The 24,560-nt window shown below is 34.4% G+C and overlaps 1 pseudogene; it reads right to left on the bottom strand.

The window, feature by feature from the left end:
- Positions 1-913: 913 nt before the first annotated feature.
- LOC120197621 lies at positions 914-22,903 on the bottom strand (annotated as a pseudogene).
- Positions 22,904-24,560: the final 1,657 nt, after the last annotated feature.

The following is a 24,560-nucleotide window of genomic DNA, read 5'->3' as shown; positions in this document are numbered from 1 at the left end:
TCGAGGATGATTTAATGCCCCGGAGATTCATTTTGAAAAAAAAATCATAATTAAATCACTATATTAATTAACTGTAAAAATAAAGTTATTATATTGTTATATTACATTGACGTTGGAAACTGTAGTTATGAGAATTTTAAATTATTATTTTTTGGTTAGACATGATTTGGTTAGAATTATTTTTATTTTTCGAACACCTAGATCTATCTAAACAGTAAAGATACTACTATGGGGGGAGAAACACACCTCAAGATGGAAGTATCTATCTACGCATGTTGTAGATTAGGATTCAAAAAGTTTAAAAGCTTTACGGTGATTTCATAGATTTGGAGAGAGATTCGTAAGAATCTAATACGATGAATTGAACGAAAATAACTAGAAATGACAATTGACGACAGCATCGACAATTCGATTGTCTCAGTACTTGAACCATGCTCCCCTGTTTCTAAACCATAAATCCTGAAACATATGAATTCCAGGATTTAATCGTTAGCTATAGTAAGAGTTTTGCTATATTATGTTTTCCATATATAGTACATTATCTTACAAAATTAGTCCACAAACTTTCAAATATTCTATTAAAGTCCTCAAAACATTTGTGTTGTGTAAAAAAAAAACTCTTTACAGCATTCCATTGGAGAAAAAAAAAATAGTTGAGCTAACTCGTTAAACCAAATCGAGTATAACAATACGAAATATTTTTCTACAGTTACTCTTATTCATCTCTGTTTCGCAGAATACAAAATATTGGAGAAATTAGGTTGTGGGGGGGGGGGCTACTCGTTAACGGCTAGAGCTATATATGAGAACAATAATGGGCGATGGAATACAATACAATACAATACAATAATTACATTTTCTAATATTATGCCTTCTATTCATTCATTATACTCGTTAATGGCTATGCATGTCATTAACCGTTCATCGGATTCGTTTTCTTCTTAAAAATCGAGATGCTGCAGCGCGGACAAACATGCTCCAGCCCGTCTGTTTTCGCATAATCCTGTCATTCATGAGAGAGTCAAACCCAGTTGCATGATCGTACCGAGTTCCAGTTTCATTTCTTGATAGGAAAACTTCAGAAGGTATACCTTAAAAGCTCCAAGGCCTTGCCGCCTGTCACGGCCGAATTGAGCCCGTTCACCACAAACTCCACATTTCACCCAGTCACCCGCTGCGCTACCGTAAACTTTCCACCGTCAGTATCGCAAACAATTCCGTATATGTGCAATCGTAAGTGAGAGGGATACCTGTGACATAACAAGCAGCATTCTCCGTCCACATCGTCGTGAGCCAGTTCGTACTCTAAAAGGTAGGACTCGTAATGTCGTTTCAGAGTGTTTCCACCTCCCTAGATAAATTTGAAGAAGAAGCAATGGTTATCGTCCCGATATTAGAAAGTCGACAAGAACTTAAAACTTCATACGATGTAACAACGTACAGTCATTCTGTTTGTCAATGATTGATTGCGCATCTTCGAAGAAACTTGTCCCTTCCAATTTATGCCATTCCCGACATGAAAGCCTCCTCTAGACACCACCTCTCTATACAAGTTAAAAAGGTCACGCTTCGCATTCAGAATGGCATTGGGAAAATCGGCCAACCCACCTTGAGGAACCTACCGATTATGTCCTCGAAGAATCAGAAACTGCATAACATCTCTCAAAAATTCTTCCTGCCAGAAATAAACATAATATATATATATATATATATATATATATTCAAATAAGTGGACGCTATATTTATAAACTCTTGAAACTCAGAGAAGAAGGCTAAACTCTGAGCAAACATGTATTGGGACTCTACCACAATCATGTTTTTAAGTGGTAACAGATTTAAAGATATAATCTGTTGGGTCTGATAAGAACTCGACAATGCTTTCCGCTGTGTAACAGGTGCAGGTTGCTTCAAAGGAACTACCGGCTAGTTAACCTTTCCTTGGTCACCATCATATCTCACGGCCACGGACAATCCAGAAAAGGGAAACATCTTATGGCGATGGGTTACACCTTCCATGACGGTATAGTTCAGAGGTTTAATGTCTTTACATGGCTCTGACCTTTTTAGACTAGGTGGAGGCGGCACCAACCAGCTCGGAGTTCCAGCAGTTATTGAACTACCCAAGGAGGGATCCTTGCCCAGGTTTTTGCAAAAGAAAAGAAGACGTTCAACGTCATCTATTTCGAAAGATGCCATTGACAAAGCCTGTATGCTAGCAATCCTCAGCATAGCTAAGCTGGGGTATGACACATCTGGTGCAAGTTGCCCTAACACCTGTCAAAAATCATTCCGAGAAACTCGTTTTGGTTTCAAATAAATCAAGAAAAGTCGAGCAAACTTTAAAATGGCTAAGGAGTAATATGGTAAATGAGAAAACCAGACCTGTTAAGCCCTTGTAGGCACCTTCATGCACACTTCAAACACACTTGCTCCACAGGCAATCGAGGATGATATACGGAACCCACGCCTGAAGAGGTGGCGGTGGAGCACTATAAGAACGGAACCCCATAAGTATGTTGATGAATGTAGCATGGGGAATGGGAACTCCATAAGAGAAAAGATCAAAGTCGCAAACATTCAACTCAAAACCCTCGAAATTGAACAAAGCCAAAAATCAACATCCCAAAAGAAACTATAACTACGGTCAAATTTATGGATACCTTGCTCGATTATGGTGTTTGCTACCTCGTATCTGAAACCGGTGACAATTGAATCTAGTTAATAAGTGAAGGAAACAGAACATAAAGTTTGAGAGAGAAAAAAATAGTACAAACTTACTTCGATGCTTAAGAGGGCATTAAGCCCATCCTCCAAAGATCCCGAAAGGAATGCATCCTGTAGGGCATACAATTAACAGCCAATAGAAACCGGGGTGAAAAATGTATTTACCGTTTCAAGAACAGAAAAACTAAAACAGAAACCTACCAATACGCATGGCAATCCAAAAACAAGATGTAACACCCTAAACCCAATGTGTCAACACTAGGTTTAAAGTGTAACATCTGGCCCAAGAGTATCCCAAAAATTCATAAAATAAAAAAATTCGTTAACTTAAAACTTCTTTAAAAAACATATTTCATATTAAATACAAAATATTTGACAACAGAGATAGTTTGTATTCAAAATGCGGAGCTTCGACTCTTTCATGATCCACAAAATATATAAAGCAGTTCAAAGTATATAACCAGACATCAGACTGAATACATATATACAACCCCAATGTACACATGGTATGCACATGCCCCTAATAGAATTCAGAACTGTACTCTTGTAGTCGAGATGCTAGATATCCTCAGCGAATGTGCTCTACGGATCTACTATCAGCTATTAACATCCTGAAAATGGTAAACAACTAAAGTGTGAGTTACAAGGGCCCAATAATGTATGCCTATTCAAAGAAACTCATATAACCATAAATTTAGAATGTAAGCGGAAATGTTATACAAACGTCATTAAAAACTTCTGATCGTACTTTGAGTATCATATTCTCGAGCTTTCGTTAACTTTATCAAATTTAGTTGTCACCCTTTATTTATCTATTTTCTCGATTATAACACGAGTCTCTTACCAAAACATACCTTTATTTCAACTGATATACAAATATAATATTTTGCTACTCATAAATTTGGATGTGTACCCAGACGATACATCATCACTTTCATAATTAGATGTGTACCCCGTACGATGCATCATTGTTTTCGTATTTAGGTGTGTACCTCGCACGATATATCACTACTTACATATTTAGATGCGTGCCACGTATGATACATCACCGCTTTTATATTTAGTTTGTACCCCGTACGACACATCACTACTTTCATATTTAGATGTGTACCCCATACGATATATCACCGCTTGCATAATTAGATGTATACCATGTACGATACATCATTGCTTGCATAATTAGATGTGTACCCCTTACGACACATCATCATTTTCATATTTAGGTGTGTACTCCATACGATACATCACTACTAGCATATTTAGATGTGTACCCTGTACGATACATGATCACTTTCATATTTAGGTGTGTACCCTGTACGAATACATCATCGCTTGCATATTTAGATGTGTATCCGTACGATACATCATCACTTTCATATTTATGTGTATATCTCGTACGATACATCATCACTTGAATATAGCATGAAATGGTTCCCATGCTCTGAAATCCATTTGCAACCCAAAATTTAAGTTTCTACTTTAAAATCAGGTTCCAACGTAAAATTCAGATTTCAACTTAAAACATTGTTTCACTAAACAAGTTTCATCCTAAAATATGGTTTCAACCTAAAATAAGTTCCAACCTAAAATATGGTTGCAACCTAAAACAAACAGGTTCCTACTTAAAAATTGATGGGTTTCTATATCCAACCCCCCCCCCCCCAAAAAAAACAAAGCAACGTGCTTTCAACTTACTAATCCAAATAACATGGTTTATATGGGTGTTCAAAGAATAAAAATACATTTCCTTAGCTTTGGTTACTACAAGAAAAAAACTCCCTACTTCCTTCTTCAATCTTTCTTCTTCCCTTTAACTTGAGAAGGTTATTCTTTTTCCCTCACTTCAAAATTAAATCATCAAATAATACACATATAAGAACACTCAAAGATAATAAGCAAGAATTATGCACATTCACTCTTTTAAAACTCATTTACTCTTTTCATTTTCTTCCAAACCCATCAAACCTTAGATGGATATTATCCCCAAGACATGGAGATCTATTACGTAGAATAAAACTTAAGTAACGAGGAGATCGGTTATTGCCTTCGTAATATTTTTCTATTACTATGTGGTTTCAAATAGAAGAGTACGAGAAGATGAAAAATAAAAGTGAAAAAGAAGAATGAAGATGATAGTTTTCTCTTCTCATTCTTCTTTTAAAAACTCACGGTTACCCCATAATTCTATAATCAACTCTATATTTTTCTTTGCTAAAGGGTTAATTATAAAATGAATCTTTCATTTTTTTGTTATACATTCAGTTTCACCATTTAATTTAATCAAATTATTTATTGGTTCATGTCTACCCCAGGTATCGACCTAAGGTTCTTCGGGCCGTTACAATTCCCCCCCCCCACTAGTAAAAATTTCATCCTCAAAATTTACCCGAGTTAAATAAATATGGATACTGAAGTTGCATTGCGTCCACAGTCTCCCAAGTAGCCTCTTCAACTCCATGATTTCTGCATAAAACTTTGACCAAGGGAATACTCTTATTTTGCAAATCTTTAACTTCTCGAGCAAAAATTTTTATAGGTTGTTCTTCATAGCTTAAGTCCGAGTTCTCTTCGATATGCTCCAATGGTATGACATAAGAGGGGTCAGATCGATATCTCTTTAGCAAGGATACGTGGAAAACATTTTGAATTCTCTCTAGCTCTGGTGGTAACACCAAACAATATGCCACTGGTCTAACTCTCTCTAAGATTTCATAAGGTCCGATAAATCGAGGGCTCAATTTAACTTTACAACTAAACCTCAATATATTTTACATGGAGACACTTTCAAAAACACCTCATCACCACTTTAAATTCTATATCCTTCCATTTCAAATTTGCATATGACTTTTGCCGGTCAAATGCTCCATTCAGTCGGTCTTGAATTATTTGAACTTTCTGTTCGGATTCTTGAATCAAGTTTGGCCCACCTATCTTCTCTTTGATAAGCTCAGTCCAACACAATAGAGTTCAACACTTTCTCCCATTGCTTAATAAGGAGTCATTTGAATGATAGCTTGGTAACTACTACTTTAAGAAAATTCAACCAATGATAAATTTTCTTCCTAGCTACCCTCAAAGTCAATTATACAACATTTGAGCAAGGTCTGAATAATACACTCTAACTTTTCATCGGTCTGAGGGTGGAATACTGCACTAAAATGCAATCGAGTACCCAAGGCCTTATGTAGTTTATTCCAAAACCTCGAAGTAAACCGCATATCTCTATCTGAAATAATCAAAGTTGATACTCCATACAACCTCACGATCTCGGCAATATAAAATCGAGCTAATCTTTCTAGGGAAAAATCCATTCGTACCAGTAGAAAATGAGCAAAGTTTTTTAGTCGATCCACTATAACCAAATTGTATCATACTTTCATCGCGTCATCGGTAATCTTGTTACAAAATCCATAGTGACATTGTCCTATTTCCATTGTAAAATTTGGATCAGTTGTAGAAGACCATAAGGTACTTGTAACACCCATCTCCCGTATACCTTTCCGTACATGAGATACAGTTGTCACATCACTTTTAAAGCATTTCCCCATTTGAAAACCTATAAAATTGTTTCTTAAAATTTAAAACAAAAAATATTTTTATACTACAAGAAAATAGTCGATGAAACATATTACAAAAGTTATCACTTTAAATACATTCTAGAGTAACTTTTCTTAAATTTCTATTACATGCCAGTAATTTTTCAAATTATCATGATTATCCTACTGTTACTGATAAGAGTCAACCTTATATTTATGATAGCTATTTCTGCTCCCAGTATCCGATTAGTCTTTGTTGTTACCTATGCGTGAAATCAACACACGTTAAGTATATACTTAGTGAGGCATAATATTGTAAAGAATCTACAATTTATACATAAGTATCTCATGACTATTTAATGACGAACTAAATTGCATACTCCATAAAGATTAGATAAATCCTTCTCAGTTAAACCAGATTTTTCTTTCATACAATCATCAAAATCATTATTAGTAATCCCAACATATCTATCATTCTATATATTTTTCCCAATTATTCTTTATTTGCCCTATGTACATTAAATGAGAAAGTACTGTTTATGTATTGCAACAAGTGCCAAATGGTCCTTTATCCTTTATAATTATCATGGGTGACATCTTATACACCATTAATATACTGCTATGTATTTTCATTTGTGGCATCCTTTCATGCCAATTTTCAATGTTATACATTTTCATTTATAGCATCATTTCATGCCAATTATGCACTGATCTTCATCTAACTTGTATTATTGACACCTTTATGCCAAATGCACATTTAGGCATTAGTATTTTATCTTTAAGGAATTTAACCTTTCGTCTAACTTGCATTATTGGCATCTTTCTGCCAAATGCACAGTTAGGCATTAGTTTTTTTTATCCTAAAGGCATTTAACCTTTCTTCTATCTTGCATTATTGGCACCTTTCTGCCAAATGCACAGTTAGGCATTTAGTCTTTTATTTTAGAACAATTTCTACTTAAATAATTATTAATAATATCAATTAACTCTTTTAATTTATTATAAACCCTATAATTTTGCACCTGTAGTGCTAACACGACAATTTACCAATTTTCGAGTCATGATCATTTTATTAAGATGCACATGTAGTGCCTATACGGTTGTTCATCAACACATGATGAATTCTGTGGGTTGCACAAATAGTGCCTGTACGGTTGTTTATCATCTCATGATGAATTTTGTGCATTGCACACATAGTTTCTGTACAGTTGTTCATCATCTCATGATGAATTTCGTGCGTTGCACACATAGTGCCTATACGGTTGTTCATCAACTCATGATAAATTTCGTGGGTTTCACACATAGCGCCTGTACGGTCATCAACTCATGATGAATTCCATGGATTGCACACATAGTGCCTCTACGGTTGTTCATCAACTCATGATGAATTCTGTGGATTGCATACATAGTTCCTATACGGTTATTCATCAACTCATGATGAATTCTGTGGATTGCACACATAGTTCCTGTACAATTATTCATCAACTCATGATGAATTCCGTGGATTGTACACGTAGTGTCTGTATGGTTATTCATCAACTCATGATGAATTCCGTGGATTGAACACGTAGTGCCTGTATGGTTGTTCATAAACTCATGATGAATTCTGTGGATTGCACATGTAGTGCCTGTACGGTTGTTCATCAACTCATGATGAATTTCGTGGATAGCACACGTAGTGCATGTACGGTTGTTCATCAACTCATGATGAATTTCGTGGATTGCACACATATTGCCTGTACAGTTGTTCATCAACTCATGATGAATACCGTGGATTGCACACATAGTGCCTGTACGGTTGTTCATCAATTCATCTCCTAGTTTTAATTATACTTAACCCTTCCTTAAGCTTCAATAATAGTCAATTTTCCAACCACAACCCAAAAACAAGAGAAAACGCTGGTTAAATTAAATATTACCTTTGGCTGTGGAGGATAGTTCTTGCACAGGGAAGAAGAAAAGAGATACTTTAATGGTTTAACTTTCCTCTTTTTCTTCCTAAATCCCTAATAAGGAATGAATTTTAAATTCATTTATCCTTAAAGGACCTAATTACCCTCTATATTCATTCTTTTATACAAATTGGTCATAAAGACTATTCCAATCATTTCCTATCTTTTTATCATTTATAAAATTGAGTCTTCAAATTTTAAATCTTTTCAATAAAGTCACTGACATAATATTTGGGGTATTACAATACTTGTTGTTCAGTCTTGAGCTGTTGACAAGTTAGGCACTTAGCCATAAATTCGGATACTTCCCTCTTTATACCTGACCATCAATAGTAATGCCTAAGCTCTTGGTACATCTTATTATTCCATAGATGGATGAAAAACATACTATTATGCGCTTCTTGGAGGATCTTTCTTTTTAACAACTCACTATATGGAACATATAATCAACCTTTAAAGTACAAAATTTCACTATCCCTTAACTCATACCCTGGGGTTTCGACTTGCTTTACTTGGAGAACCTTAGCAACCAATTTCACATCAGATTTTTGGACTTCTCTTACTTTGGGTGCTAAAGTGGGTTCGACTTTATGCTCAGCAATTAACCCGCCATCATCAGAAACAAATAGTCTAGCAAACATCTCTCGTAGTTCAAACATCAATTTTTGACTCAATGCATCCGCCACCACATTAACTTTCCCTGAGTGATAATCAATAACACAATCATAATCTTTAAGCAACTCTATCTATCTTCATTGTAGTAGATTTAATTCTTTATGACTAATGACATATTTCAAACTTTTATGGTAGGTGTATATATAACACTTTTCTCCAAAAAAGTAGTGTCTTCTTATTTTAAGGGCAAAATTTATTGCTGCCAACTCCAAGTCATGGGTGGGGTAATTTCGTTCATGAGGCTTTAACTGTCTCGATGTATAAGCAATCACTTTGCAGTCTTGCATAAGGACACACCTCAGGCCATTTAAGGATACATCACTAAAAAGTACAAAGTCCTTTCCTGACTCTGGTTGTGTTAGGACTGGTGCCTCAAATAAAATTTTCTTCAATTAATCAAAAAATTTTTGTCGTTCCTCAGTCCAATTGAAAGGTACCCCTTTTTGAAGTAACTTGGTAATTAGTGCAATGATCATCGAAAATCCCTTAATAAAATGATGATAGTAGCATGTTAGGCCTAGAAAGCTTCAAACTTCTGTAACATTTCTAGGCGGATTCTACTCCATTATAGCTTGGATCGTTGCGGGTCTACACAGATGCCCTCTGCCGAGATATCAAGACCCAAAACATTTACTTCGGACAACCATAATTCACACTTGTTAAATTTTTCATACAATTGTTTCTCTCTAAGAGTTTGAAGTACAATATGAAGATGTCTATCATGTTCTTCCTATGATTTAGAGTACACTAGGATGTAATCAATGAAAACCACTACAAATTGATTTATGTATGGCTGAAAAACATGATTCATCAAGTCCATAAAGGTTGTCGGCGCATTTATAAGACTGAACGACATTACCAAAAAATCATATTGTCCATTCCTCATCTGAAAAGCCGTCTTTTGAACATCAACCTCTTTAACCTTCAATTGATAATATCACGACCACAAGTCAATCTTTGAGAAAACTTGTGCATTCCTTAGTTGGTCGAAAAGATCTTCAATTCTTGGAAGTGGATACTTGTTTTTTATTGTCACTTTGTTCAACTATCGATAATCTGTACATAACTTCATTGTGCCATCTTTCTTCTTAACAAATAATGCTGGTGGTTCCCAATATGATACACTCAGACGGATAAATCCCCGATCAACCTCATTGTGTCATCTTTCTTTTTAACAAATTATGAACTTTTTTTCCTTCTTTGGATGAGTTCTTCTCATTATGAACCCTTCAATTAGAAATGTTGATCCACTTCTTTCTATGATGGAATTGAACATAATGTTGACATTGATCTACCTCCTTCTGCAATAAAGTCAAGGAAAATGATGAACAAGCCCTTCTCATTATGAACTTCTTCTCCTTCTTTGGATGAGTTCTTCTCATTATGAACCTTTCGATTGGAAATATTGATCCACCTCCTTCTGTGATGGAATCAAATAGAATGTTGACGCTGATCTACCTCCTTTTACGATAAAGTCGAGCAAAATGATGAACAAATTCTTCTCATTATGAACTTCTTCTCCTTCTTTGAATGAGTTCTTCTCATTATAAACCTATCCATTGGAAATGTTGATCCACCTTCTTTTGTGACAGAATCGAACAAAATATTGACTTCGATCTACCTCCTTCTAAGATAGAATCGAACAAAATGATGAAAATGTTCTTCTCATTATGAACTTTTTGTCATTCTTTGGATGAATTCTTCTCATTATGAACCCCTCCATAGGAAATGTTGATCAACCTCATTCTATGATGGATTTGAATATGTAAAAAGAATTGTCATATCAATAACAATTATTTTTTTTCAATACTCGAAGGTATTGACCCAAAGGTCCTTGAATCTTTATTGAGATCCACATTTTCAAAGATTGAAAGATGGATTAATTATTTGCTGAAATCTTCTTCAATAGGGAAATTTGAAATCTTTGCTAACTTTGGAATTCTTGTCAAATATTCAACATCAAAATGAAAATGAATAAGATTTTTTTTTCAAGAGAAGCTATCTCAGGTGCGATAAAATTTGGTTTCGAGTGAACAATTTCAAATTTTGTGTTTCAAGGGAAAACTGTCTCAAGCCAGATGAAATTGATTTTAAGAAAACCAATCTCAAGTGAGATCAATTTGGTTTCAGGTGAAACAAATTCCAAATTTTGTGTTTCAAGGGAAAACTGTCTCAAGCGAGGTGAAATTGGTTTTGAGAAAAACAATCTCAAATGTTAATTTTTAATAAAGATTGTACTAAGTGAGACAAAATTTATTTCGTGAAAAACAATCTCAATTGAGATAAAAATTTTCGTACTAAATGAGAAGCTTTGAAAACCGCTTTCTAATTATGCATGAATATCATATGAAAGCATCATAATGATAGGGTACTATGCTCCTCTTTAAAGCAATGATTCTTTTGTGGATTGGGTTTCTCCACTCTTGAGACTCTGCTACTCTAAAAATGATTTCCTCTATTTGAGGTTTGAATTGTGATTTCCACTTCTCGAGGCCTTGTTGTCACAAATCTTCTTCCTTATTCGGAAGATTTGTTGAATGATCATGCGTCTATTTATGAATATGTGAATGCAATTGAATGTTGCTAAATGGAATGAATATTTTATGCAAATGATGTACTCATGGATGCAAAAAATATTGTTTCATTTTCCTTTTGACTTCAAAATGGAGAACTCGATCTTCCTTCATTAATGAATCTTGGCTAGAGCCTACTCCAACATTAACACAGTGTCTTGTCAATTCAAGCAAGCATTCTCTTTTTACTTGGAAGAGCAATCTGATCAACTTGTGTCATCATGTCTTCTCTTTCCTCTTTTTGTTTCTTCACGAAAATCTCAGAAGAAAGGCTCTCTCTTTAATTCTTGTTGTGGTCAGATACTTGATCTTGACGCCTTTTGTGTCTGACCCAGTTATTCTATTAGAACTGTTTCTTCAAGAATTTTCTGCAACTGAATCATGAATGGTTTGTTTTTCAGAATAAGCTTTTCTTGTCTTTATTTCCTGCCCTTGATAGTCCAAGTAGCGGGGTTTAATCCTAACACATTCTTGGTTGGAATCTTATTATCCCAACATGATTTAGGTCTTTGGTCATGCCCCAATGTGAGTACTTATGATGCTCTTGATCATCATAATCAAAACTCTTTATTTTTAAACTTGCTCAAACAAGTGATCGATACATCTAATACAAGAATGTCCTTAACATTTGTTATGGCTTGATATTCCATGAGATCTCAAAACAATAGGTGTATATTCTTATTAAGGTGGTCGCCTACTTCTTGATCATTTATTGATAATGTCACAAAGAAGTGTGAAAATTTTATTCTTGAGTTTTATGATCTTTCAAACTTTATTGTTCCAAGGATTTGAGAATGTCTCCCTTGCCCTCGTATTTTTATTTGAGGCAGCATAAGTCTCACCAGCTTCAAGGATCTCTTTCATTCTTGAGAAATCATCTTGTTTATTTTCCCCATATGAAAACATCTTGGAAAAATGTCTTTGATGGGAATTGAATAACTATCCTCATGAATTCAACTCGTACACTCTTTTACAAATGAACATAAGTGTCAAGGTTTTGGGCTACTTTGGATTTCCTACACTTTAATAGATTAGTTCAAAGTAATACCAAGAAATCTTTAGTTTTCTTTTGAACTATGTTAATGTACTTATAAGATGCTTGTAAATGAACAAAATTAGGGCTTGAAAAGAAAAAAATGGAATTTTATAACGTCACGACAATCATGAAAATGATAAAAGTCAAGAAATAAAGTCGGATACCTCAAGCATCACTAGCATGAATCTTCCAGAACCAATCGACTTGATATAATCTGGAGCACCGAGGTAAGTTTCTATTTATAAGATCTCAAATGTTTAAAAAATGTCTATAGACGTGAAGACCCCTTCAAAATAGCAGGCTCTTTAAATCAATCAACTAAATATGGACCTGAAGCATAGAGGTAAGTTCTTGTGTCTAGAGAACTTCAAAAATTGCCAAAATGTTTGCAGACGTGAAACTCATCCCAAAGTACCAGAATATTGAGAGGTTTTTATTTGTCAGATTCCTAATATTATCACATTTGAGCCGCCCATTCAGGTTTTTAACTCAAATCCTTTCTTTGGATTCAAGACTATCTTTGTGGATTCTCGTCCTGAACCCCCTTTCAATTTTATTTTCTCTTTTTTTTTCTTTTTCTTATTTTTTCATTCTTCTTTATTCATTCTTTTTTTTTCTTTTTTTTTTAATTTTTTTAATTTTTTCTTTCTTTCATTTTTTTCTTTCATTTCTTTATTTCTTTCTTTTTTTTCTTTTTTTTTCTTTAGGTGTAATTCTTCTCAATTTGAATATGAATTTATTGGATCACTCAATCAAAACTCCTCTACAAATGACCTCTTTGATAATGTATGGTAGTTTCCCAATTAGGTATCCATTTTTCACATAAATCTTTATGAATTGGCAAGATATTTTCAATCACTAGCTCACCCTCTCAGATTTCTATTGGACAGACTTTCTTATCAGGAGCTCTTTTCTTTTTCTTCTGACACCTCTGTCTATGGTAGATAATTTTCAACATCTTTCTCCAACGGAGTTCAACTATTCACATCGTGCTTCAGCTTCATCTCAGTTCTACTTTGGTCGAAAATTTATGTAACTAAATCTCGACTACGATGAGTAAGACTATTTTTATTCCAAAACCAAATGGAATTGACGTTGCACCTCATCAGGGTACATATTGAAGTTGGACATGTATACACGATCAAGGATAATTTCCTGTGGCAATCCTCACTATCTTTGTAGTTGAAAGAATTCTAATCGAGGAACTTTCACATACTTTAAGCACTGACATCTTCTTTCCATGACTGCTCTTATCCTGAAAGCGCAAGCCGCAAGTTATGCCACATTGTTAGTGCAAAAGATCTCTGGCCTATTTTTGAAAGGGTAACAAACATTAACATTACCCCAATTCCTCTTCTCAAAGCATTAAATGCTCTATTAAAGTTTCCAGGATTCATCTCCGTATTTAATTTCTTCTTAAGTAGAGATGCACAATAAATCCTCATCCAAAAAAATAATAAATAAAGCTCAGGGACTCATAATCATCTGATGTTTGTCTTGCAAGTGATCTACCATGGTATTATTTTTTTATCGCTTTCTAGTTTACACGTATTATGTCAAAATCAGATAAAAACATTTTTCATCGAGTCATTCTTAGCCTTTGGGTAGCCCATACCAAATCACAATATAACTTTTGGATTAGTGGGTATCAAAGTTTGAAATCAGTAAGCTTCTTACTTAGATAATAGATAGCTTTTTTCTTTCTCCCAGACTCGTCATACTGCCCCATCACACACCCTATCGAATTTTCAATGACTGTTAGATAGAGGATTAATAGTCTATTAGTAATTTGTACACTATTACATATGTATTCAGTTCTGGCATGTTTTGATAAGATCAGGAAAAAATACCTTTGAAATCTTGAAGCAACTCTATCAGCTTGTCTCATTTCATGTCATAAAGTAGTGACAACCTCTATCTCTCTTTTTTCTTTATTCATTCAAAATTTTGATTTATTTATGGTGAGATAAGATTTGTTCATCCTCTTTTTTCACCAGCCTCAATAATTTTCTAGAAACATCATACTCTACTTCATTTTTGCACTCATAGATTTCTAGTGAACATAAGCTGGTGAAATTTATCTCATGATTAAAGTTCATAAACATTCATGTTATTAATGATTAGGGCACATGCAAAGAAAATTTGGAACGAATATATATATTTGGAAGAATAATAGACATTTGTATGGAATAAATAAAATAATAAAAAATGTCAAAATTGAAATAAAAGAAAGTAAAGAATGATAAAGAATATGAAAATGTATAAAATGATTTCCACTTGAGAAATGAAGGATAACATTTTCAATTGCAAAAAAAGTATAATTAACATACAAGCCCTTTACAAAAGAATCTTTAATGCTTGTGGGTAAAAGCATAAGGGTTAATTCCGAGCATTACTCTATTTTTTATCAAAAAAGCTACAGGAATATCCTCCGTAGTTCAGTTGTTCAGTTTCTCTTTAGGCAAACATGGTCAGATTTCAGTGCAAGTTTTCCAACCTCAGCATCTTTAAGCATCTCGCTAACATGCAACTCTTGATATTTCATCTTTTCTTCTTCATAAGTTGTTTCCACCGAATGTGGTTCAACATTAACTTTTTCAAACGAGAAAGTGTTCTTCATATGCCCTAAAAGTCTGACCTCTTTCTCTTCTTCTTGCTTGTTTAGCTTTTTATTCCTGGTTGGAATCTGGGCCCAAATTTTGATAAATTTTTTTTTCTTTGAGGATGATAGCATTGGTTGGGTTTTGAGCAATGGTTGTTGCAGTGTTTGGTGGAGTATTTGTTAGGCTCTTTGAAATATTTAATGCCCCACTTGTCATAAAAAAATCTGATATAGGCATCTGAGATGCTTTGAGGCTTGTATCTGGGCAATTTGTTCCCAATCCTATGGGCCAATTTAAGATTACATCCGCTGGATCCTTTTTGCTTGAATTTCTCTTCCTTTTCTCATGCGCAATGTAGTCTACACATGACCTGACTTCATTAATATATGTTGAGACAAAAAATTTTTGGCATTGAATTCTGGCCTTTAGCTTCTATGCCTTGGATCTCTTAATTTCTTGCTGGAGAGGATCTTGAAATTTTCCTTCAATATTACTAGAAACCTTAGCTAAATGTTTTGGGGTTTCAGTATGGTTTATCCAAGAAATCTCCTTATAGGATCATTCCTCGTTCGAAGGCCATTGTGAAAGAGTATCCCCCTTTTTGGCTTTCTTGATCAGTATTCGGGTTTCTTCAATGCTCATTTTCTTTGAGTCAAACCTATCCCTCATTATCAATTCAACGGAGCTTTATGGGATCACATTTGATTTCTGGAGATGGCTTGAAATACTCTTCTCTTTATTTAGTTGTTGATCATATATTTTTTTGTCATTTTGATTCATAGTCTTTACAACATGATCATCTAGTATCTTTTCCCCATGAATCAAAATAGTTATCACATGCATCAATTTAGAAATTTGTTCTCTTGACTCGTCTTAGAATTTATTTGCTCGACCAATCATCTCTTTTTAAGTCTTGATAAGCTGCTCTTGAATTTTCTCAATTATAGTAACAAGTGCTAAAATCTCATTCATGACTCTTATCCTTCTTTAGGAAGACAAAGTTGGCTCCAATTTATTTTTTTATCCATAGAATACTCTACGAAATACTCCCAAATTTTCATGATTGAATACGTGTAGAAAAGATTTGAAACAAACTTAAAAAAATACACAATATCTCAATATACCGAGGTAAATGAAAACTACAAATCACATCCTATTTCTAAATTTTATAAATTCTTTGATCGAATGCTCAAAGAAACATCCTTATTCTACTATGGCTTGATGCATAACTCTAATATTTCGACTTTTTTCCCAAAAAGTGTACTTGTTGAACAATCATATATGACTAGAATCATCCACTGTCTCATATTAACTTTCGTCAAATATAATACTTTTTTTTCAGCTGGTTATATCAACGACTTGATCAATTGCATCGTTTGAGCTTCATATATTCCAGCTTGATGTAACTCATCAGCTATTTCCTGGAGCACCCTTCTAGACCATTGATGTATTTTTGCAGTTCTATTATACCCCTTTGAGTGAAATTGTCGTATTGAAAGCCTTCTAATTTAACTATTAACTTGAGAATCAATACCTTTTATGACATGACATGTATTATACATGTGTTAATTTCAAGGTAATTCTCACAACTATCTCTTGTATACCTTTCAGTACACAAGATACATATGTAGCATCAGTTTTAAAACATTTACTCATTTGAAAACCCGTAAAATTTTGTTTCAAATTTTAAAACTACACAATTTAACACAATGATTAAATACTCATTGAAACATGTTAATAAAACTATCACTTTAAATACAGTACAAAATATTTTCTTAAGTTCAACTACATGCCAGATAAGTTTCAAAATGAGTGTGATTGTTCCAATGTTACAGACGAGTCAACCTTTAATTGATGACAGTTGTTGCTGTTGCACTCCTTAATAGGTAAACCTTTGATTTTTACCTACGCATGAAATCAACACACGTTAAGTATTTACTTAGTGACGCATAAACTTGTAAAGAAACAACAATTTATTCATAAGCATGTCCTGACTATCAAAACCATGATAATTCATCTATTTTGTGAGTCTCCTTTACGATCTTTTTAGTTAAATCAATAAATGACACCGTTTATGTCAAAATACACTATTAAGCATTTAGTCTTTCCTCTAAAGGCATTTAGCCTTTCATCCAACTATTATGATTGGCACCTTTCTGCCAAATGCTTAGTTAGGAATTTAATCTTTTATGCAAAGTCATTTAGCCTTTCATCTAACTTGCATTATTGGCACATTTCTGCCAAATGCACAGTTAGGCATTTAATCTTTTACTCAAAGGCATTTAAACTTTCATCTTACTTGCATGATTGGTACATTTATGCCAAATACATAGTTAGGAATTTAATCTTTTACTCAAAGGAATTTAGCATTTCATTTAACTTGCATGATTGCCACCTTTCTACTAAATGCACAATTAGGCATTTAATCTTTTACTCAAAGACATTTAGCCTTTCATCTAACTTGCATGATTGACACCTTTATGCCAAATGCATAATTAGACATTTAATCTTTTACTCAAAGGCATTTAGCCTTTCATCTAACTTGCATGATTAGAACCTTTATGTCAAATGCACAGTTAGGCATTTAATCTTTTACTCAAAGGCATTTAGCCTTTCATTTAACTAACATGATTGTCACATTTCTGCCAAATGCACAGTTAGGCATTTAATATTTTATTTTAAAGCATTTCTTACCCTAAAAATTATTCATAATATCAATTCCACACACATTATAAACATATATCATATAAGGTAAAACATACATTAATTTAAACATTTGAGGTGGACTTATTGTGAGTCTCCCTAAACCCATATAATTACAATATATGCACTCACCTGATATGATTCCCTAATATGCTGTAGTGATGTCCAACTACTCGACAACTTTGTCCTTCCCCTTTTTCTTGCTTAACTCGAAAGCTTGGTTATAATCTACACAAGCACTCATTTAGTACATATTCCATACAAATGTTAGTATATTATCTAACATTTATACTTAATAATACTCAAAAGTACTATTATTTTCAATTTCTATAACTATTTCAGCCTATTTTAAAATTACTGGCTCAATAGTATCGATACCCATACCATGGTGTCGATACTCCCTTTTAGTATCGATACCATTTCAGTAGTATTGCTACCATTTCAACATTCTGGAATCCATGGTATAAATACTTTTATTTTAGTATCGATACCCCATCAATATCGATACTAATTGCATCAATACTGATACTGTTCATCGCATCTTTACCCATTTAAACCTATAGTATCGGTACTGTTTTATCAGTATCGATACCCTTACCCAGATTTTCTATTTTTAGCTCAATTTTTACCCAAATTTGGTGAAATTCCCTTACTTTAACCTCTAACAATACTATTAAACTCTTCCTTACTTATCTCAACTAACTTTCCTTCATTTAACTTCTTATAACATCTAAAATCTCCCAAGAACATCTTAAAACAAGAATCACACCAGTTTATCTTACATGTTTTTAATCATACCTGAAGCTTCTAATCTCTTATTTACTTCTTTGACAAGTCAACTATACTACTAAACATCAATAAAAACTTATATTCCAACATATCATTCAAAAAGCCATTTCCATCAATCTCAAATAGAACATTCATCTTTTAGTTTTAATCTTCTTTAACCCTTCCTTAAGCTTACATATTACTTAAGGTTGCAATAACAAACCATAATCGAAAGGAAAAACTAATTAGATAAAGTTTACCTTTGGCTATTGAGAAGAGCACAAAGCCACTGGAGGAAGAGGATGAGAAGTAAATAACTTAATCTATTTTTTTAACTTTCTCCTTTCTTAAATCCCTATTATTTAAAAATGAACTTTAAATTCATTTAATTCCAAAGGACCAAAATTCCCTTTCAATCATCCATTTCTTACTAATTGGTCTTACTCAAATCATTCCTTATACTTTTACATTTATTAAATTAAATCCTTAAATTTTTAATTTTTTCAAAATAGTCACTGACCTACCATTTGGGTATTACAATTCTCCCACTTAAGAAAATTTGTCCTCGAATTTAAAAAAGTACCTGAAACGAAGTGGTTGGAAATTTCTTCCTTATGACCTCTTCTCTTTCCCAAGTACCTTCTCCTACCTTATGATTATGCCAGAGCACTTTATCTAACGAAATCCTTTTGTTACACAATTCTTTGTTTTTCTTAGCCAAGATCCGTACTGGTTCTTCCTCATAAGCTAAGTCTAGTCGGATTTCTATCTCTTTAGGCGTGATGACATGGGATAGATCTAATCTGTACCTTTTAAGCATCGATACGTGGAAAATATTGTGGATCATGTCTGTATCCGGAGGCAAAGCTAATTGATAAGCTATGGGTCTGACCCTTTTCAAGATCTCATAAGGTCCAATGAATCTCGTAATCAGCTTTCCTTTTCACCCAAATCATAATACATTCCTCCAAGGCTATACCTTCATAAATACTTTGTCTCCCACTTGAAATTTGATTCTTTTCAAATCTGCATAAGATTTTTGTCGATCGGAGGCTATCTTCAAATTATGTTGGATAATTTTTACTTTCTCCTCCATTTCTTTCATCAAATCCAAGCCAATTAGATCTTGATCTTTAAGTTTAAACCAATTTAATGGTGTTCGACATTTCCTCCCACACAAAGCTTAATACTGGGCCATCTTAATACTCGATTAGTAACTGATGTTATAAGCAAATTCTGCTAAATGCAAATGCCTTCCCATGATCCTTTAAATTCAATAACACATGCCCTTAGCATATCCTCCAATATCTGTATAGTTCATTCGGATTGCCCCTCTGTCTGTGAATGAAAAATAGTGCTGAAGTTCAATCGAGTACCCAATGCCTCATGTAACGACTTCTAAAATATTGAGGTAAACATTGGTTCTCGATCGGACACTATTTATATTGGCACTCCATACAGTATGACTATCTCTTTTATATACAACTTTGCATACTTATTCATCGAATAATCTACTCGAACTGGAATAAAATGAGCCGTCTTGGTCAATCTATCCACAATTACCCATATTGAGTCCTTTTTACCTGGTGACAAGGGTAATCCCAAAACAAAATCCATTGTAACACGTTCCTACTTCCACTCAGGAATGAATATCAGTTGTAGCAATCCAGAAGGCACTTGATGTTCAGCTTTCACTTGGTGACATATCAAACATTTTGCAACAAACTCCAATACAACTCTTTTCATACCAGGCCACCAATAACGACTCTTTAAATCGTGGTACATCTTATTCCCGCCTGGATGCATCGTCAAAGGACTATAGTGTGCCTCATAAAGAATATCTTTCTTTAATTCCTCATTACCAGGAATACAAAGTCTTCCCCGATAATATAAACATCTATCAGCCCTCATTTCGAAGTCTTTCGTTTCTTTTTTTTCTACTTGTACCATCATCGCCAAACAATTCTCATCTTGACCTTGCAACTCTTTTACCTGATCTAAAAGCATCGACTTTAATTTAAGTTCAGCAATCAAGGCACCATCTTCCTTTAAATACATATGCACATCTAAAGCCCGTAAAGCTGCAAAAGTCTTTCGATTGAGTGCATCAGCTACCACATTAGATTTTCCTGGATGGTAATCAATGATCAAATCATAATATTTTAATAGCTCAATCCATCTTCTCTGTCTCAAATTCATCTCTTTTCGAGTCAACAAGTACTTTAGACTCTTGTGATCCGTGTAAACATGGCAACGCTCACCGTATAGATAATGGCGCCAAATTTTCAAAGCAAACACTACCGCTGCCAATTCCAAGTCATGTGTCAGGTAATTTCTCTTGTGATTCTTTAGTTTTCTTGAGGCATAAGCCACAACGTTCCCTTCTTTCATCAGCACACATCCCAATCCATTATGGGATGCATCACTGAAAATGACATATTCTTTACCTGACTCAGGTTGCACAAGTATTGGGGCCTCTGTTACTATTCTCTTTAGCATTTCAAAACTTTCTTGGCATTTATCCATCCAAACAAAAGGCACATCTTTCTGTAATAACTTAGTTAGTAGAATAGCTAACATTGAGAAGTTCTTCACGAACCGTCTATAATAACCAGCAAGCCCCAATAAACTTCTAACCTCGAAAACATTATTTGGGGGTTACCAATCCACTATAGCTTGGATCTTTTTAGAATCTACTCTTATGCCTTATGCGGAGACTATAAGACCAAGGAAAGAAATCTTAGATAACCAAAATTCACACTTGGACAATTTGGCATACAATTTATTCTCTCGAAGTATCTGAAGAACCATCCAAAGGTGGTCATCATGTTCCTCTCTTGACTTGGAATACACCAAAATATCGTCTATGAATACCACCACAAATTGATCCAAGTAAGGTTGGAATAATCAATTCTTCATGTCCATAAATGTTGTAGGAGCATTAGTCAGTCCAAATGGAATTATCATGAACTCATAGTGTCCGTACCAAGTTTGAAAAATTGTCTTGGAAATATCCTCTTTTTTGATCTATAATTGGTGATATCCCGACTCAGGTCTATCTTAGAGAACATCGATGCACCTTTCAGTTGATCAAACAGAAAATTAATCCTCAGAAGAGGATACTTGTTCTTTATCATTATTTTATTCAACTAACGATAGTCAATACCTAATCGCAAAGACCCATCATTCTTTTTCACAAATAGAACCTGTGCCCTACAAGGAGAAACAATGGGTCTGACAAATCCCTTATCAAGTAACTCTTGCAACAGGATTTTTAATTCTCTTAACTCTATTGGATCCATTCGATACGGGGCCATAAAAATAGGTTCGTTACCCGGGTAAACCTCAATCCTGAATTCCATTTCACGATCTGGAGGTAAACCCGTTAATTCTTTCCGAAAAACCTCTAGAAACTCCTTAACTATTGGAATATTGTTTAATCTCATTTTCGACACTCGAGTGTCTATCACATTAGCTAGAAAAGCTATGCATCCTTTTGACATCATTTTCTTTGCAGTCATATCTGATATCACATTGGATGGTGATTTCACTTTTTTGTCAATCACTATAATTTATGAGTCTTTCGCATCTTTCAGAAATAATCGCTTCTAGCGACGATCGACCCATCCATGATGTGGAGACAACCAATTCATACCCAAAATGATTTCAAACTCATCGAAAGGCAACTCCCTTGGATTTTTATTGGGCTTTTTCTCCATACCCGCCTACACTGGTACTGTGACCCATAGGATTTACCACTATCATTTCACTAAAGATTGGTTCTAAAGGAATTCCTCTAGCTCTAACCTACTTTTTACTAATATATTAATGTGTAGAACTAAGGTAAACTAAACAAATACAGGCTGATTAAAAAAATAGAATGTACTTGTTATGATTTCCGGGTCATCCCGATCCTGAGTAGTCTTAATGTTATAAATTCTGTCGACTCCTTGAGTCTCTTGTCACTACAATGATTCATCTTGACCCCTTGATCTTCCCATTCCTCTACTTCTATTATAGGGTTCTACAGATATTTTAGATTGTGCCGAATGGTCCCAGATCTCTTTGGATAGTTTCAGGCAAAGTGACCAGTCTCACCATATTGTAAACAAGCTCCATTGAAAAGTCTGCATACTCCTCGGTGCCCTCTACCACATGTCTGACATACATTTCTTTCTCCAAATGTTCTACCCGAGCTAGCGGTAACCGACTGGGACTGTTTAGTTTTCTGTGAGGCTGCAGTTGAACCATCTCTATCAGTATATCTAGAACTCGAGCCCTTACCTCTCTTAACATAGTGGGGAATTGAAGGGGTTCCAACCCTTTTCCCCATTTGCAAACTCTGTTTCACTACTAATGTCTCTGCTTGAGCTCTTTCGATAGCTTTGGTTCAGTTTATAACTTCTTGCAAGCTAGGAAAACTAAAAGCCAATATCATTTCCTTCAACTTTGGCCTCAATCCCTCAATAAACGAATCGCAACGTGCCTTGTCATTGGGAACCACTTCAGTAGCAAAACGACTCAACTTATTATACTCAGCCTTGTACTAATCTACTGCTCGGTCGCCTTGTTTCAAATTAAGAAACTTCATCAGCATCACTCGTATGAACTGCTCACCAATATTCTTATTTTTAAATTCTTCCTGGAAGAACTGTCAGGTCAATTGTTCTGGTGGTGCATACATTGTAGTATTTGACCAACACACTTGAGTTAATCCCCTTAGCAACGATACAGCTCCACCCAGCTTCTCTGAATATGAGCAGTAAACACTTTCAAGCATTATCATTACATTATTCAACCATAAGTCAGCCTCCAGAGGGCCTTCCTCCTCTTCTCCACAAAATAAGGAGCTCCTAAACTCTTCAGCTCTTTTGGGATCAACATACTTGGTACTAGAGCAGAAGGGGGAGGCAGAGGAGGTTGAAAACGTGTCAATATGGCATCGAGAGCTTCCATAAAAGCTCTAAACTCTGGCACCAACATCCCTTGATGTGCAGATGCACTAGCATTTTTAGATGGAACCGACTGTTCACTATTAGCCTTGTAACTTTTGCTACCAGTCCCTTCTCTAACTTCTTATTCCCCCTCTTTATGCGAGTTTGAAGATTCTGACATCTATTAGAACATGCATAGAAATAACATTACGGTTAGTAAGGAGTGTCATCAATCATACTATAATGACACCATATTGGTAACCTTGACAATCTTAGTGGCATGTAATCCATTTTTCTTATTTCTAATGAACTCAGTTTTGGCCAAGAATCGACTAAACCTATAGCTCTGATATCAATAAATGTAACACCCATCTCCTGTATACCTTTTTGTACACGAGATACATATCACATCACTTTTAAAACATTTACTTATTTGAAAACCCGTAAAAGTTTGTTTAAAATTTTAAAACCACACAATTTAACACAATAATTAAGTATTCATTGAAATAAATTACTAAAACTATCACTTTAAATACATTAAAAATATTTCCTTAAGTTCAATTACATGCCAACTAAGTTTCCAAATGAGCGTGATTGTCCCAATGTTACTGACGAATCAACCTTTAATTGTTGATAGTTGTTGTTGCTGCACTCCTTACTCGGCAAAACTTTGGTTTTTACATACGCGTGAAATCAACACACGTTAAGATTTACTCATTGATGCATATTCTTGTAAAGAAACAACAATTTATTCATAAGCATATCCTGACTATCAAAACCATGATAATTCGTCTACTTCATGATCCTCCTTTACGATCTTTTTAGTTAAATCAACAAAATGACACTGTTTATGTCAAAATACACTATTAAGCATTTAGTCTTTCCTCTAAAGTCATTTAGCCTTTCATCCAACTTGCATGATTGGAACATTTCTTCCAAATTCCTAGTTAGGCATTTAATCTTTTACCCAAAGGCATTTAGCCTTTCATCTAACTTGCATTATTGGCACCTTTCTGCCAAATGCACAATTAGACATTTAATCTTTTACTTAAAGGC

The sequence above is a fragment of the Hibiscus syriacus genome, unplaced genomic scaffold (genome assembly GCF_006381635.1).
Source record: "Hibiscus syriacus cultivar Baekdansim isolate YM2019G1 unplaced genomic scaffold, ASM638163v2 tig00117048_pilon, whole genome shotgun sequence".
Taxonomy (NCBI): domain Eukaryota; kingdom Viridiplantae; phylum Streptophyta; class Magnoliopsida; order Malvales; family Malvaceae; genus Hibiscus; species Hibiscus syriacus.
This window is presented reverse-complemented; position numbering and strand designations above follow the sequence as displayed.